Genomic DNA, 17122 nt, shown 5'->3' with positions numbered 1-17122 from the left:
CCTCTTTGTCCCCTCCTATCTCTTCCCACCCTATCAAAATCAATATCATTAAAATCATCTATAGGGTTTTCTTGATTTACAATGGGAGCATGGGGTACATTTCTCCTAGCTTGGGGTCTAACATTATTTTCCCTCCTAAGTTCAGCTATTGTATCATTTTGATCAGCAATGGTATCCCTCATCTCTTGGAGTTGCAAATTCAACCTTTCAAATTGTTGATGCATAGCTTGCAAGGTAAAATCATTTCTTGCTTTGATTTCAGCTTCTTGGAGAACCCTTCGTTCATCATCACTACCTGTACGCGACATCTTTTTAAAAAAAAAGTGTAAACTGTATCACAAAAATTAGCTCTCTTTTTTTTATCTCGGAATAACCTTTGAACAAAATACTTTGTAGATTTATAATTAAACCCAACTCGTATGAAATTCTTAGTAGTAAAATTCAGATTTTTGGGGAACTAATGAAAGAAAAACCAAATCCTAGAACTATTAGGCTCGGTTGAAACATGACGCGAACAAAAAGGAAAGGATTATATGTTTAGATTAGAAAGAGTAAGAAAATCTAGGATCCCCTCTTCTTGTTTCCTTTGTTAATTTTTGGTAACAAATTAGATACAAAAGAAATATCCCGGAGAGCACTCAATTCTATTTTTTTTGTTCTAAAAACTGATTTTCGCTTCTTTTTTTTTTAATTTTTTTTCTTTGCTCTTAGTATTCAAGAAATCCCAAGACTTACCAAGAACGAAATCTTGATAAAAACCGCTCTGATACCACTTGATAACAACTAGGTCGGGAATCCAAATTAGAGTAAGAATTTGAGAAGTAAATGCGGAAACAATAACAACAAGGAATTGAACAACTAGAATTAAAGAGATGAAAATAAAGGATATGGGACGAATTCAAGGAAAGAATTCCAAGAACTTCCAAGAACGTAAGTTCTATAGCCTTGACAAGATCAAAGTAACAACGTCTTGATTTATGGAAGAAATCAAACGCCTTTACTTAAAAAGCAAATCAAAACAATAGATTCGGATCTTGACCACTTTACGAGTAACTTGAGACAACAATTAATAACTAGTATTAATCGCCTTCTAAGAATACCACAAAGGAATCAAAGATATCATAAAAGAGAAGTAATCTTACTACCTTGAACTAAGAACTAGTAAAGGTTGAAAGATAAATCTCAAAGCACAAGTAACAAAGGTTCAAAAGAACTCTCAAAGTATGATATACTTAATCAATAAATGTTGTATCTTATGAATGAGAAGAACTCCCTATTTATAGGAATACTAAGGCATAAAAGTCCTTAAAATTAGGTAGGGTGGTTGCTAAGGCATACAAAGTCATTACAATTAGGTAGGGTGGTTGCTAAAGAGTAAGAAAAGTCATTAAAATTAGGTGGGGGCGGCCAAGACCCTTTGGGGCAGATTTGGGCCTTAAAACAACTAGTTTGGGCCATTGGTTTGGACTCCAATTGGGCTCCTTTTGAAACACCCCCTTTTGGACCTCTTTTAAGGTCATTTTGAGCCCTATTGGTGGACTTCAAGGGCTGATTTGGTAACCCAATTTTCCTCCTCTTGGACTTCAATTTGGACTACCAAATAGTTGTAAAACTTGGACAATTCATCTCCTTTGGGCTTGAGCTCTTCCTCTACAATTAAAAGCTTCTTTATTTGCCATTGAAGTCTAGCAACCTTAGCTTGCAACTCTTTAGCTTGAGATCTTGTAAATGGCCTTAGAGCTTCCAAAACTCTATCATCTCTATCATTGTCCTTAACTATATCCTTGTTCTTGATGCTATCATTCCCCCCTTCTTGAAAAGAATTCGTCCTCGAATTCGATCCTACATCAAACAAAGATAAGTCAGCAACATTAAATGTGGCACTTACTTGGAACTCACCAGGAAGGTCCAACTTGTAAGCATTGTCCCCAATCCTTTCAAGGACTTGAAATGGGCCATCTCCTCTAGGATGCAACTTTGACTTCCTTTTGGAAGGAAATCTCTCCTTTCTAAAGTGAACCCAAACTAAATCTCCAGGTTGAGAAGGGGTGTGACGCGTATTTAGCCTATATGAGAGATGTCACACCTCCTTTTTCCGTCCCCGCGAGGGGTGAAGGAGTTTTTCCAATTAAAGGACAATCGAAACGGGATTTGTTTATTTTTTCAGAGTCGCCACTTGGGAGATTTAGGGTGTCCCAAGTCACCGGTTTAATCCCGAATCGAGGAAAAGAATGACTCTGTTTAACAGCCCGCGAACCAGAAATCCGGATAAGGAATTCTGTTAACCCGGGAGAAGGTGTTAAGTATTCCCAAATTCCGTGGTTCTAGCACGGTCGCTCAAACTGTCATATTCGACTTGATTATCTGATTTAATACATGTTGAACCTATATGCGAATTTTAACTTTTAACCGCTTTTGTCATTATTATTATTTTTATCAAGAATTGCAACATCGTGGAAATACATCTCGAACCACGTCACATCAATGCACCCGTGGTTGTTGGTGCATTTCAACTCTGTTGAGATTTGGATTTGGGTCACATAAATGTGCACCCGAGTTTAAGAAGGTAAGATTATTAAAATGCGCGCTTAAGCGATTAGCGTATTATTATTTTGGGTAAGGCCATGGAGTTCGCTAAACGGCCTATCCCGAAGTCTAAGCAATTTTAAAGCAAATATTTACCGAGGGCCCCGCAATTTTGTATTTTTATTCGGCGAGGCTCATCTCATTCTTATTTTTTTAAAGGGATTTGCAACGTCATGGACATGCATCTCGGACCACGTCATAATCAATGTACCCGTGATTAAAGACACATTTCGACTCCGTTGAGATTTGGATTTGGGTCACATAAATGTGCACCCGAGTTTAAGAATGTAATTTAATTAAATCGCGTCTAAAGAGTCTAACGCGTTAATATCTTTGGGGAAGGCAGTGAAATTCACTAAACAGTCCATCCCAAATTCTAAGTATTTATTATGACCAATTGAGGGCCCCGCAATTTGCATTTTTATTTGGCGAGGCTCATCTCATTATTTTTTCTTTTAAAAAAAAGGATAATCTTAGAATGACTACATTTTCTATTTTTCGTTTTTCTCTAAAATAAATGAAGAAAAGGTCCTACTTTATTTACATACTTTCGAGTTATTATAGTTAAGTTTCGAAAGTGAGTCGCTTAAAGAGTTTACATGGGCAGCGCATAGAATGTTCTACATACAGACAGTAAAAGAAAAAAAGATTACATTAAACTACAACTTCAAATCTTTCTCATTTTTGCATTCATGCTTCGAGTAGCTTACAAGATGAACCAGTGTATCAGTTTGTGTACCTGGTATTTGGAAAGCAAAGAAAGAAGATGAAGATCAGTAGAAGCAGCAGTAGTGTAAATACACAGCAATAACAGGTTCAGCAACACAGCAAAACCAGTAACGACCAGTAGAATAACCCAGTAACAGATTGAAAAACCAGCAGTACCGGAATGCAATCGCAGTCAAAGTAGACTGGGTTGACCCGGTTTGAAATGGACCGGGTCATAGGGGAAGGTTGGGTATAAGTGTTTTGGGCCTCGGTTCAAAATTGGAGACGAGCCCAATTCTGATTTTCTTTATATTTTTGATCTCTTTTCTTCTTTTATTTTTCTTAAACTGTAACTAAATTCTAAAATCCTTAAATTATCATATAGAACTAAATTAATTTATAAAAGCGCAAATTAACTCCCAATAACAATTAACACGCAATTAAATAATAATTAAGCATAAAATTGTACAATTGGACATTAAATGCTAAAAATGCAAAAATACATATTTTTGTGATTTTTTCATTTTGTAAAACAAACTTAACTACTCCTAACTGTAGAATTAAATATTAAATGCAAACGCGATATATTTTTATATTTTTATCATTTAAACAAATAAACATGCACAGACAAATACAAATAATTATCCAAAAATGTCACAAAAATTCTCAAAAATTGCACATAAAGGAAAATAATTTTATTTTGAATTTTTTTGGGAGTAATTCTTTTATAGGGCAAAAATCACGTGCTTACAACTGCCCCTCTTTGTCCGAAAACACAAAGAGTTTTCGTGCAAAGATAAAGTGAGTGGATACGAGCGATTTTTGCCCGTTCGAGTACTCCGTGCGAAGCATTTTTTTTTTTTAAAAGATTTGACCGAACCTTTGCTTCAGAGGTTTCCTACATATTCTGGGCTAAACAAGAATCAGGTCAATGTAGTTCGGGAAGTTTTGGTAGCTGGGACTACCATGGGACTGTGATTTCGCTGTTACTGCTGCTGTATGCTGTTACCACTGCTTTACTGATCTCTTTATTACACCATGCTAAAAAGAAAACAAGAAGCTAGGCTAGACTACGGATCATAAGATCTCATCTATCTTCAACTTGTTCTTGTTGCCTTGCTTTCTTGTCGGCTTGTGTTTCTTCCGGTGCTTTTCTTCCGAGAACTTGGGGATGACACTGGCCTTTTGCTTTTTTGAATACCAGTTTTTATCATTTTGTTCGGTCCGCTGGGGATATGGCTTCCTTCATTAAACTTTTGGCGATTCCACTGGGGATACGGCTTTCTTCATCAAAATTTGCTATGCCGGGAATTTTTTTGTCGGAACCTTCTGCCTTCCGGTGGGTTACTGATTTCAAGACCTGAAGTATAAGACTGAAAAGTATTCCTCTCGTTATATAGGTGGGCGCCTGAATGCAAAAATATGAAATGTATTCCCTCATTATACTGGTGGGCGACCTAAGACATGAAATGAAAAAACAGAAATGTATTCCCTCGTTATACTGGTGAGCGACCTAGGACATGAAATGAAAAAACAGAAATGTATTCCCTCGTTATACTGGTGGGCGACCTAGGACATGAAATGAAAAACAGAAATGTATTCCCTCGTTATACTGGTGGGCGACCTAGGACATAAAATGAAAAATAGAAATGTATTCCCTCGTTATACTGTGGGCGACCTAGGACATGAAATGAAAACAGAAATGTATTCCCTCGTTATACTAGTGGGCGCCTAGGACATGAAATGAAAAAACAGAAATGTATTCCCTCGTTATACTGGTGGGCGACCTAGGACATGAAATGAAAAAACAGAAATGTATTCCCTCGTTATACTGGTGGGCGACCTAGGACATGAAATGAAAAAACAGAAATGTATTCCCTCATTATACTGGTGGGCGAACAGAAATGTATTCCCTCGTTATACTGGTGGGCGACCTAGGACATGAAATGAAAAACAGAAATGTATTCCCTCGTTATACTGGTGGGCGACCTAGGACATGAAATGAAAAAACAGAAATGTATTCCCTCGTTATACTGGTGGGCGACCTAGGACATGAAATGAAAACAGAAATGTATTGCCTCGTTATACTGGTGGGCGCCTAGAAAATGAAATGAAAAAATAGAAATGTATTCCCTCGTTATACTGGTGGGCGACCTAGGACATGAAATGAAAAAACAGAAATGTATTCCCTCGTTATACTGGTGGGCGCCTAGGACATGAAATGAAAAAATAGAAATGTATTCCCTCATTATACTGGTGGGCGACCTAGGACATGAAATGAAAACAGAAATGTATTCCCTCGTTATACTGGTGGGCGCCTAGGACATGAAATGAAAAAACAGAAATGTATTCCCTCGTTATACTGGTGGGCGACCTAGGACATGAAATGAAAACAGAAATGTATTCCCTCGTTATACTGGTGGGCGCCTAGGACATGAAATGAAAAAACAAAAATGTATTCCCTCGTTATACTGGTGGGCGACCTAGGACATGAAATGAAAAAACAGAAATGTATTCCCTCGTTATACTGCCTAGGACATGAAATGAAAAAACAGAAATGTATTCCCTCGTTATACTGGTGGACGACCTAGGACATGAAATGAAAACAGAAATGTATTCCCTCGTTATACTGGTGGGCGACCTAGGACATGAAATGTAAAGACTGAAAAGCATTCCTCTCGTTATACAGGTGGGCGCCTGGGACATGAAATGTAAAGACTGAAAAGCATTCCTCTCGTTATACAGGTGGGCGCCTGGGACATGAAATGTAAAGACTGAAAAGCATTCCTCTCGTTATACAGGTGGGCGTCTGGGACATGAAATGTAAAGACTGAAAAGCATTCCTCTCGTTATACAGGTGGGCGCCTGGGTTCAACAACAACTTCGAAAATAAAATGCCATTCTTTTCTTTAGGTTGGCGATATTCAATATCCTATTTGAGGGCGGATGAACCCAAAATATCCTATTTGAGGGCGGATGAACCCAAAATATCCTATTCGAGGGCGGATGAACCCGAAATATCCTATTCGAGGGCGGATGAACCCGAAATATCCTATTCGAGGGCGGATGAACCCGAAATATCCTATTCGAGGGCGGATGAACCCGAAATATCCTATTCGAGGGCGGATGAACCCGAAATATCCTATTCGAGGGCGGATGAACCCGAAATATCCTATTCGAGGGCGGATGAACCCAACATATCCTATTCGAGGGCGGATGAACCCAACATATCCTATTCGAGGGCGGATGAACCCAGCATATCCTATTCGAGGGCGGATGAACCCAACATATCCTGTTTGACGGCGGATGAACCCAACATATCCTATTTGAGGGAGGATGAACCCAACATATCCTATTTGAGGGCGGATGAACCCAAAATATCCTATTCGAGGGCGGATGAACCCAAAATATCCTCAAAACTTGAAAATGTCTTACCTCAAAACTTGCTGGGGATTATTTCGCTGGGGATGAATTTTCCTCTCCTTCCTTCCCCACTCTGGGTTGTCCGACCCTCTTGAAACTTGGTCGAAACTCTATCGAGGATGCTTCTACATCTCGATGATCTGCTGGGGATAACACTGCGAACTACTGAGTAACACTGCTGAGGATAACTCTGTTGAGCAAAATGTGTTATCTTACTCCTTCCAAGACTACTTCCTTTAAGTAGGACGTTTCATTCCTCTGCAAACTGTTTCCTTTTGCGAAACTGGTCTATCTTTTCTTTTTTTTTCTTTTTTTTTTTTAGTATTTTTCTTTGTTTTGTTATTTTCCTCCTTTGAAGACTGCCTCCCTCAAAACTCGTTTTGCCTTTCCCCGAGAAACTGCTAGGGCTACCGATTTTCACAAAACTCGTGTTAGACTTCTTGAAAATTTTCGAAATGAACGAAAATTTTCTGCCCCAGTTTGACAATCTTTCTTGCGGCGCATCTTTCTGTCATCGGTAGTATTCCCTGTCCCTGCTTCAAATCAAAGACAATTTGGTCAGTTTAAAACGTGGTGGTTGGTTGCGATACTCCTGCTGGGGATGCCATCAACCATTCTCCATCTATGCGTTGTTTGTCCATCTCGAAGCTTGGGCTGATACCTTCCGCCCTTCTTGACGATTCATTATTCCCAAACCTCTTAACCATTTTCCCGGTCTCCTTATCCGACCTCACGCATTTTCATGACAGCTAGTGTAACTTGAAGATCGTGCATGTTCATTGAGATGATCTGCTGGGGATAACACTCCAAATCTCTGTTTATTCGTGTCACTGAAAGCAACCTTTTCTGTTGGGGATATTCCTCTTTGTTTCCGGCATAGCAAGTGAAACTGGCATTTCCCCCGACCTTTTAGTCTCATATGAATTTCCCAACTCACGCCCATTGCTCTTCGCGTTGTTCTTTCTTGATTTTGACCATTTGGATGTTCTAATCGGATCTGGTCTTGCATAATTGGAAAGCTGATGGCAGATTTTGAAGTCATCTCTCACTTGTTCTGACCAAACAGACTCTACTGGAGAATTTTTCTATGAAAGGAGAAAGATAAACAAAAAGGGAACCGAATAAAAGACAAAGGAAAAAGATGACTCTTTAACAAGAGAAACTATAAATAAAAGCCGATCAAACGCAGATACCACCTCTAATAATCATGACATGCACATGTGGCCTATCCTCTGCCGTCAATCGTCTTTCAAGATCTTCCCTTGGCGATTCCCCATCTGATTCTTAATCTTATTCGACTTGTAGTGCCCGAAGGGTTTTCACTATCAAGCCTCTCTCATTTTGGTTTTCTCTCAGCTTTCATCGCCTTATGGTGTCCGTAAAGATTTTCACCGATAAGACTCTCTCATTTGTATCACTTTCCAGCTGGGGATTTGGAGGGTTACCGATATGACTCTTTCTGCTTGGGATTCTTTTCGGCTATAATTCATGTCCAATCCATGATCCTTTTCTCTGTTGGGAATCGGGGTGCTACCCCCGACTTCCGTTTGTATGACTTGGCATCTTTCGAAGATTGGTCAAAAGGTCTTTCTTTGGACCGTAATGTGGGGTTTTTGGATAGGGCTAGAAAAAAAAGGTATTAAAGGCTCAAAAACAAAATAAATTTGGGGTTCAAAATTACCACCTTCGGAACTATATTTGCTTACAACAAGCGCAACTCTTGCCCCGGTTTCTAGCTTGGGGATTTTTATTTTTGTTATACTATATTACACTATGCACATTATGCACATTATGCATCCTATGACCGAGCGGTGAAGCGCCTACGTATCCTCCTTGAGGAATCAGGTCAAACGTAGTTCCCAATTCCTCTTTTTTCATTTACCTATTATTTTCTTTTCTTTTCTTTCCTTTTTTTTCTTTTCTTTTTCTTTACCTTCCATGCTCGTGTTTTCTAGTCGTTGCTACTGATTCCGAACGAGGGGTACGAAAGAAAAACAATAAGGCTCAAAAGGGTTAACGAAGGATAAAGTGTTTAGATAGCAGAATAAAATGCCTTCGTCATTCCAATCTTCAAAACATGTCAAGTGTAAAGAACACAAAAGATTTGTAGCCTCTTCTGATGGTGCTGGACTTGACAATTATATTCACACATTTGCTTTTTCATTTGTCACCTCTAAAGCACTGTTGGGCAACACTCTCGCTCTCATTATCGTGAACGACCCTCATGTCAATTTGGCGAAAACACGTTTTTCTTTATGTTTTACTTGCCCCAGTTCCACATGACTCGAGCTCCGAATAATCTCAAACCGTCCTTATTTCCTATAAATGTTCTTATCACCTTTCTGGGGTTTTATGATTAACTTTTAAGATTAGGCCCAAACTACGTGCGCATGTCATGTCACTAGAATCGGCGCTGAACAAAATGATAAAAGGACTAAACAAAAAGATGACTGGAAATAATAAAAGACCGGATTTTGCATTAGACTAATGGTGAAATGGTTTGAATAACAAAACAAACAAAAACAAACCAGAATAAAATCCCGAAAAAACCTGGACGAAACTTAAACAAACCGCTATGACAAAATGGAAAGATAAGAAAGTTTGACACACGACAACATCCGTATTACAACCCTAAGAATAATCCGGACAACAGAAATGACAACAAAATAAGCCACCAAAAGCTTCTCTCTTGCTAACCAAGGAACGGAGCATCCTCCCACTCTATCAAAACTGGCATCTTAGCCACTGAGCCTCGCATCAGTATTGCCCAGACCATTGCCAACTTCAATATCATCAACCTTAGTCAACAAGTCCACAATAGGATTCGAGTGCTTCTGTCATCAGGCCTGATCCCCGCAAAGTGTGCTTCTGGATCTTGTGTTTCCGGCTTACCACAAACCAACCACCTCAACTTTCTTTGAGGTTCAAAACAAAACAGGTTAGAATGGACTCAGTCGGTCCTCATTATTAACAACATCTTTTTCCCCTTTTTTCTTCTTTTTTTTTCCATTTTTCTTTCTTTTTTTCTTTTTCCTTTTTTTTCATTGTTTTCTCTTTTTTTGTGTGTGTGGTCGAATCTTATGGAGATTGCCTACGTATCATGACCCCGTATGAATCAGACCTTGCGTAGTTCGGACTGATAAAAGATAAACAACAATAAAATATTTTTTTCTTCAATTTTCATAACAAACAAACATGATTACAACGGTTTAAAAACTGACCATACTAACAGACTTCGACGAAAAGACAACCTACAGACTTGAAAATCAAAACATACCACACCCTAATCAAAAGAATTACAAACTCAAAAACAAACGACCAGATTCCTTTCCCTATTTGCTAATTTTAACCAAATGGTTGTTTTTGCAAACGTGGCCCCTTCCCAATTTCACATGAATTTTGAGACCGAGGAGATTCTATTTTATGGCGCTTTACAAATTTGTCCGTTCTTTTACGAAAATAGCCTTTCGACAACTGAAAGATACTCCAAGGCTATCTCGGCAAGAACGGTTTAATACATTGCTGAAGCTGGCTCGGCTTATTTTGATAAAAAATCCAAACGGCATTCAATCGCCCACTGACTCTTTTTTTTTCAAATTAAAGCATGATTTTGCAAACACAGACAGCACCTCGAGGACGAAGATTTTAAGACTGCGTGGGTCAACTGGCAAAAATCTTTTAAAAAATGACCCAAAGGTGGCTGTTTATGCAAAGTCAGCCTTTCGGCGCCCCTTTCGAGAACATTCAGCTATTTTTGACAAAACAGCATTACCCGACTTATTTATGACTCTTTTATTATTTTTCAAAATAGAAGACCCGATATTACACATACGGCCTTTCAACGCCTCGGGGACGTAAATGTTTAAGGCTGTGAGGGTCAATCGGTCAAAATCTAACAAATGACCCCAAAAGTGGCTGTTTATGTAAAGTCAGCCTTCCGGCGTCCCTTTCGGGAACATTCGGCTATGTTTTGACAAAACAACGTCAACCGACATATTTATGACCTTTTCTTGTTTTTCAAAATAGAAAACTCAATATTGCAAACACGGCCTTTCAACGCCTCGGGGACGAAGATTTTTAAGGCTGTGTGGGTCAACTGGACCAAATCTAAAAAATGACCCAAAGGTGGTTGTTTATGCAAAGTCAGCCTTCTGGCGTCCCTTTCGGGATCATTCGGCTATGTTCTGACAAAACAGCGTCACCCGACTTCTTTGTGATGAAATTAAAATTTGACATATATTTTTTTTTGCTATTTTTTGCAAAAGGGGAGGTTGGATATCGCCCGACTTATTTATGACAAAATTAAAATTTTGATATGTTTTTATTTATTTGTTTGTTTTTGGCTATTTTAGCAAAAGGGGAGGTTGGACCCGATGAGGGTTGCCTACGTATCTCACATCCGGTGAGAATCAAACCCGTGTAGTTCGGGAATAAAACAACCTATATATTTTTTTTATTTTATTTTTTTTTTAAAAAAAAAACAAGACTCTTTTTCATTTTCATTTTTCATGGGAAGACAAACTATTTTCCCTTTCTATTTTTGAAGACAGAACAACGACTTTTTTTTCCTTTGCTTTTAGTAAAACAAACTAATAAAATATTTTTTCCATTTTCTCAAAATTTCGGCAGAGTTTCGACAGTATTTGGGCATTGGTTTTTTTTCAAAAATAAACAATTAACTCCCTAACCGCTATTTCTTTTTTTTTCTTTTCCTCAATTTCACAATATTCCTGATATTCGAAAAGTCGGTCAACACACAAGTCCGAATCAAATAAATGCACAAGTAGAAGTAAGTAAGATGCATCAGGATGGTCATTTTCATTTTTGGTACACCTGTCCTAGACAGACCCAACCCCTGTGTTGAGCCTCCAAAGTCAAATGCACGTGATACAAACAAACGTTCCTACTAGGGATCCAGCATGAAGCTGAGTTATTCTAGGTTCATAACCTAGGTATTTGTTCTAGACTGTGTACCCGAGCGGACAACTCGAGTCGAGGAGGGGGCTACGTACCGGGGACCCGCGGGATCGTCCGGCTTTGTAACTTGTCTGGCCTCTTTCTTATTTCAGGTATTGACACTAACAGAATAGGGAGTCTCGACCAGCGAGCTCCTCCCCGGAGGTAAGAAGAGAAGGGTTTCGGCACAGTTTATATACAGTTCAGATAATATCAAAGCGGTAAAAGCATCATTTAGCACATTGAGCCCAAACATGTAACAAAATCAGATAAAACCAAATATAACAATTTATCTAAGCTCGAATTTCTAACCATGAACCAGTAGTTCTGGGTTTTAATCCCCAGCAGAGTCGCTAGAGCTGTCACACCTCCTTTTTCCGTCCCCGCGAGGGGTGAAGGAGTTTTTCCAATTAAAGGACAATCGAAACGGGATTTGTTTATTTATTTCAGAGTCGCCACTTGGGAGATTTAGGGTGTCCCAAGTCACCGGTTTAATCCCGAATCGAGGAAAAGAATGACTCTGTTTAACAGTCCGCGAACCAAAAATCCGTATAAGGAATTATGTTAACCCGGGAGAAGGTGTTAGGCATTCCCGAATTCCATGGTTCTAGCACGGTCGCTCAACTGTCATATTCGGCTTGATTATCTGATTTAATACATGTTGAACCTATATGCGAATTTTAACTTTTAACCGCTTTTGTCATTATTATTATTTTTATCAAGAATTGCAACATCGTGGAAATACATCTCGAACCACGTCACATCAATGCACCCGTGGTTGTTGGCGCATTTCAACTCTGTTGAGATTCGGATTTGGGTCACATAAATGTGCACTCGAGTTTAAGAAGGTAAGATTATTAAAATGCGCTCCTAAGCGATTAGCGTATTATTATTTTGGGTAAGGCCATGGAGTTCGCTAAGCGGCCTATCCCGAAGTCTAAGCAATTTTAAAGCAAATATTTACCGATGGCCCCGCAATTTTGTATTTTTATTCGGCGAGGCTCATCTCATTCTTATTTTTTTAAAGGGATTTGCAACGTCATGGACATGCATCTCGGACCACATCACAATCAATGTACCCGTGATTAGAGACACATTTCGACTCCGTTGAGATTTGGATTTGGGTCACATAAATGTGCACCCGAGTTTAAGAATGTAATTTAATTAAATCGCGTCTAAAGAGTCTAACGCGTTATTATCTTTGGGGAAGGCAGTGAAATTCACTAAACAGTCCATCCCAAATTCTAAGTATTTATTATGATCAATTATTGAGGGCCCCGCAATTTGCATTTTTATTTGGCGAGGGTCGTCTCATTATTTTTTTTAAAAAAAAAGGATAATCTTAGAATGACTACATTTTCTATTTTTCGTTTTTCTCTAAAATAAATGAAGAAAAGGTCCTACTTTATTTACATACTTTCGAGTTATTATAGTTAAGTTTCGAAAGTGAGTCGCTTAAAGAGTTTACATGGGCAGCGCATAGAATGTTCTACATACAGACAGTAAAAGAAAGAAAAGATTACATTAAACTACAACTTCAAATCTTTCTCATTTTTGCATTCATGCTTCGAGTAGCTTACAAGATGAACCAGTGTATTAGTTTGTGTACCTGGTATTTGGAAAGCAAGGAAAGAAGATGAAGATCAGTAGAAGCAGCAGTAGTGTAAATACACAACAACAACTGGTTCATCAACACAGCAAAACCAGTAACGACCAGTAGAATAACCCAGTAACAGATTGAAAAACCAGCAGTACCGGAATGCAATCGCAGTCAAAGCAGAAGAGAGACGAATACAAGATGCAGTAGTTTACTGATTTTAAAGAACACTCAAGGAAAGGCAAACGGAAATTATTCAAGTAAAAGTTCAACTTGTTTTTCTCTTTTGCTCTCAAGTTCTGATTTCTCAAAATTCAGTCAACACTCTCAACTTTCTTTTTTGTTTCTTCTTCTAAAGTCTCTTCCTTTTTTCTCTCCAAGTCCAAGTTCTTAAAATGTGTCAAATGACTCTATTTATAACAAGACTCTTGTCTTGAACCCCCCACCCGAAATATTCCTCTAATTGCATGCTTTGTTCCCCATTACCCTATGTCTTCTTTATTTTAAAACCCTTGTCCCCATGCCCACATGTTTTGTCCCCCATTACATTAAATAAATATATCAACCCCACCCTATATCTTGTCCCCCATGCTTAACTTAAATAATTACATTATTCCCCCCCCCCCACTACATTATGTCTTTCCCCCACTATATTAAACAATTATATCATCTCCCCACTAATTTATGTCTTGTCCCCCACAATGTATTATTTTAATATTGTTAATGTCTAGTGGACAGAGCACTCAGATTAAATAATTGTTCAAATGTCTAATTCCAAAAATACCCCTCCGACCTTACTGAAATTACCATTTTACCCCTGAACGTACTACAATTTACCAATCTACCCCCATTAGCTATAACCAATTCACCTAATCAATTCCAACCAAAATACAGCAAATATGACCAATTTCTAAACAAATTCAAACAACAAATCCCATGAACACAGATTGAACAACATCAAATTAATGGGAATAAGTTAACCATATTGGGAACCAATCCTGGTTAACTTAGACACAAATGAACTAGCAAGGAGACAACAATATTAACAACAAAAGTAAACTGAAACAACATGAATCACAATTAACGGAAACGAAAATGCAAACTGAAATCATATGACGTTACAAAGAGCAGGAAACCAAACAATACACAAAACGAAACCATTTGAACCAATACAATAATCAACACTTATGGGAATAGCCCTAGTTTTATACAAGACTGATTGAACTTCCTAACTTGAAATATGCAACAATACAAAGAAGAAGAAAAATCAGAATAAAACAAACATTTAATTTTTTACCCGGAACGAGAATTAAGCAGAAGATGAACGAAAGCTAACAACAACACAAAATAGATCGAAATCCTACCATATTAAAAGGGATTGGGTTCGAATGACAACCTCGACGCACTGCAACCCGACGTCCTCGACTATGTATGGACTGTTTCGACAAACCCCGACCAAAGCTCGAACAAACGAGATGGTTGAATCTCGTTTTTGGCCTGGAAGTGACGGAAAAGGGCGAAGCAGTAGCGATGGGGTCTGTTTGGACGTGATGGAGCTGCTGGAAAATGGCTGCTTAGTAATGAAGAAGACGGAGCTGAAAAATGGAACAGCAGCAGCAGCTGGAGATTTTCGGCCTTGGGAGCTCAGGGGTGTTCTCCTGTTTTTGAAGGAAATGAAGCAATGGTTGTTTGGCGTGAAGAAGAGGGTCGTTCACGGACAGGAACAACAACGACATGGAGGTAAGCTCGCTGGTGGACTGGTCTATTGTTTGACAAGAATGGGGTCCGCTGGTCTATTGAAGACGAAGCAAAAGAAGCAGTAAGTGAAGCTGGGTTGCTAGTTCATATCTGCCATGGATGTCGAGACGGAGCTCGAAGGTGGTCATTTGGTCGTTCATAGCTTGAGGACGACGATGGAGATGGTGTTGGTTGTTTGTTCGAGCTGGGGTCGTGAGGGCGATGAAGAACGACGTGTGTGTGTGTGTGTTGAGGGTGAGGCGTGAGGGGGAAAGCAGCCATGGCTGCTCGTGTTGGAGGGGTGTGTCTTGGAGAAGAAGAAGAGAGGGTGGCGGATGGGATAAGCTTTAGGTTTACGGTTTTTTTTTGTTTTTGTTTTGTGAAATGTAAGATAGGGAGATGGGTATTTGGGTTATGGACTGGGTCGACCCGGTTTGAAATGGACCGGGTCATAGGGGAAGGTTGGGTATAAGTGTTTTGGGCCTCGGTTCAAAATTGGAGAAGAGCCCAATTCCGATTTTCTTTATATTTTTGCTCTTTTTTCTTCTTTTATTTTTCTTAAACTGTAACTAAATTCTAAAATCCTTAAATTATCATATAGAACTAAATTAATTTATAAAAGCGCAAATTAACTCCCAATAACAATTAACACGCAATTAAGTACTAATTAAGCATAAAATTGTATAATTGGACATTAAATGCTAAAAATGCAAAAATACATATTTTTGTGATTTTTTCATTTTGTAAAACAAACTTAACTACTCCTAACTGTAGAATTAAATATTAAATGCAAATGCGACATATTTTTATATTTTTATCATTTTAACAAATAAACATGCACAGACAAATACAAATAATTATCCAAAAATGTCACAAAAATTCTCAAAAATTGCACATAAAGGAAAATCGTTTTATTTTGAATTTTTTTGGGAGTAATTCTTTCATAGGGTAAAAATCACGTGCTTACAAGAGATAGCAGTATTGGTACCCCTTTAGTTGATTCAGTTCCAGTAGTACGGGATTTTCCCGATGTGTTTCCAGTGGATCTTCCAGGCATGCCGCCTGATAGAGATATTAATTTCGGCATTGATCTGTTGCCGGGAACTCAGCCCATTTCTATTCCTCCATGTCGTATGGCTCCTCCTGAGTTGAAGGAATTGAAGGATCGGTTACAGGAATTGCTTGATAAGGGTTTTATTCGGCCCAGTGTATCGTCTTGGGGTGCTCCTGTCTTGTTTGTGAAGAAAAAGGATGGTTCTATGCGTATGTGTATTGTTTATCGCTAGTTGAACAAGGTTACAGTGAAGAACCGTTATCCTTTGCCTCGTATTGATGATCTATTTGATCAGCTTCAGGGTGCACGAGTGTTTTCTAAGATTGACTTGTGCTCAGGTTACCATCAGTTGGAGATTCGGGAGCCAGATATCCCGAAGACTGCTTTCAGGACTCGGTATGGTCATTACGAGTTCCTTGTTATGTCATTTGGGCTGACCAATGCCCCAACAGCCTTTATGTATTTGATGCACAGTGTGTTCCGGCCGTATCTTGACTCGTTCGTCATTGTCTTTATTGATGATTCTAGTGTATTCCCGGAGTCAGGAGGATCATGAGCAGCACCTGAGGACTGTGCTTCAAACTCTGAGAGAGAAGAAGTTATATGCTAAGTTCTTAAAATGTGAGTTTTGGTTGGATTTCGTGGCATTCTTAGGCCACATGGTATCGAGTGAGGGTATTCAGGTGGATCCGAAGAAAATAGAGGTTGTGCAGAGTTGGCCCAGACCATCCTCAGCTACAGAGATCCGTAGTTTCCTTGGCTTGGTGGGTTACTACCGTCGTTTTGTGGAGGTGTTTTCATCGATTGCAGCCCCTATGACCATGTTGACCCAGAAGGGTGCTCAGTTCCAGTGGACGGAGGAGTGTGAGGGGAGCTTTCAGAAGCTTAAGACAGCTTTGACTACAGCCCCAATTTTGATACTGCCTACAGGTTCGGGGTCTTATACGGTCTATTATGATGCCTCGAGAATTGGCCTCGGAGCGGTGTTGATGCAGGACAGTAGGGTGATTGCCTACGCGTCAAGACAGTTAAAGGTATAAGAGAAGAATTATCCAGTCTAC

This window comes from Nicotiana sylvestris, chromosome 12 (assembly GCF_000393655.2).
Source record: "Nicotiana sylvestris chromosome 12, ASM39365v2, whole genome shotgun sequence".
In the NCBI taxonomy this organism is placed as follows: Eukaryota; Viridiplantae; Streptophyta; class Magnoliopsida; order Solanales; family Solanaceae; genus Nicotiana; species Nicotiana sylvestris.
The sequence above is the reverse complement of the archived record's forward strand: the minus strand, read 5'-3'. Positions refer to the sequence as shown.